Source organism: Salmo salar, chromosome 24 (genome assembly GCF_965601325.2).
Source record: "Salmo salar chromosome 24, fSalSal1, whole genome shotgun sequence".
In the NCBI taxonomy this organism is placed as follows: domain Eukaryota; kingdom Metazoa; phylum Chordata; class Actinopteri; order Salmoniformes; family Salmonidae; genus Salmo; species Salmo salar.
In genome coordinates this window covers 47,618,165-47,620,000 of record NC_138314.1, presented here as the reverse complement: position 1 = coordinate 47,620,000, position 1,836 = coordinate 47,618,165, and the positions used below count along the sequence as shown (strand labels likewise).

At 38.2% G+C, this 1,836-nt stretch overlaps 1 protein-coding gene across 2 annotated transcripts in view; it reads left to right on the top strand.

The window, feature by feature from the left end:
* Positions 1-1,161, top strand: part of LOC106595156 (insulin gene enhancer protein isl-1) — an 8,969-nt gene extending 7,808 nt beyond the window's left edge. For both annotated transcript variants that reach the window (XM_045707028.2, XM_045707030.2), the window contains exon 6: positions 1-1,161. This exon is cut by the window's left edge and continues 218 nt beyond it. The gene's annotated coding sequence lies outside the window, so the exon portion shown is untranslated.
* Positions 1,162-1,836: the final 675 nt, after the last annotated feature.

Genomic DNA, 1,836 nt, shown 5'->3' with positions numbered 1-1,836 from the left:
ACTGAGAGAGAGAGAAGAAACAAAAATGACTCGGGGTTGAAAAAAAACAAAAATGTCACTCTCTTGTTGATTTCATTCGAACTGAGAGATTAAAGAGAATCCTCCTCATGCAACTGCACGAAGCCTCTTTAACAACTACTGGTTGTAGTTTTACACTGTGAAGACAATCATGGATTATTAACCTATCTAGATCTGTCCATATGTCCGTCATACGTCCGTCTGTCCACCCCGCCGCAAAAACAACCCTGGAGAAGAGGACATGAGAGGACAATGGAGCAGTCGATGGGCTCTATTCAATCTGTGTTGCTGAAGCGTTACATATTGCGCGATAGACATTTCAAGCTAATTTCCTATTTAGCTGACATATGCAGCGATTACCATGAATGCAGTCTCCGCTAACGCGGGGAACATTGCCGCTGCAACGCTGAACCTCAGCTATACGGTTTGAATAGAGCCCTAGAAGAAGTGCGTGTTTCCAGGAGCGGTGGAGAGCGGTGGAGAGCGCATCTGCCTGCACCATAAAGTGTCTGCGACTCATGCGTAGCGAGATGTGTAGATCTCACTACGTCAACCATGACTGGTGCTGCCCGTTGGAAACTCCTGGTAACAGTTTGACAAAATAAATAAATAAATAATAATACAACATCATACATACATACACTCCTGGACCCATGGACCTCTAGGAAAAATATGAACTTCATTATTGAAGATGAAATCTGGTTCTACATTTGCGCATTGTTGTGCATAACGTTTGAATATACAAACAAATGACTGGCTATTCTGTTTCTATAAAATAACTTGACCTGAGATTCTCCTCCTGATATGATGCCGTTTGGAGGGGATTGCAAATATTCCTATTCAATTATTTTGTTATTAGCTCCTTGATAAAGCCCAAGTAGGCCTACTTAAGCATTGCAACAAGGTATACCTCTATTTTGCCACAAGCTACGTGGGACTTTTATGTGTGAGTTTGTGTCCATTCAAGAATATGTTTTTTTTTCTTTCCCAAAGATGTGTATAGTTATAAGTTATAATGACCGTTTTTTTCTTTCTTTGTTTGTTCCTGTTAAACAAAATTATTTATTATTTATTGTTGAAAGACTTGCCACTTTTTTTTTTGTGTAACTTTTCTTTACTGAAGTAAAAAAAGAAAAAAAACGATTGTACCGTGGTCTCCGAATTATCTATCCTAATTGTATTTGTCCTGTCCCTTTCTTAAATATTATTAATAAAACAACGTCATATGTAGAAATACATCTCCAGGAGTATTTCACTAATATGACGGCAGATATAGTATGCATGTATCTTGGTCCTCACGCTGAATTCATCCTACTATTTAAGACCTCCTTAGGACTATATTGCAATGTTCCGTGTTTTAAAAAGTTACTTGACTCGGTTAAAAATAACATTTGTGATAGCAGTTACTGAGCAATACGACGTCTATAATATAGTCTGCGCTTCTCTTGGTCTTCGTTCTGCAATCACCCCATCATTTTACACCTGTTTTAGGCCTAGTGATTTCCTATGGAAGTCGATTAAATTTAAATATATATATATATAACTATGATTAGAAGTATACTCATGTTGGCTCAACTGATATGTGGATTTAACTGCGTGTTGGTTCAATGCTTCGGTGATTTATGCTAAATTCCATGATAAAACAGACGAAATGCAAGCTATAGGCTCTCATAGTTAGTTACTACAGTGAAAATGTGTTGATTATATCATTCTGTGGGGGCCTGTATAGGCTAGCTGTCTGTGCTGATTTGGCATATGGCACGTAGCATTACGCATTAAAAAAAGCAACGTACCCACTCCATACCCTAATACAGTACC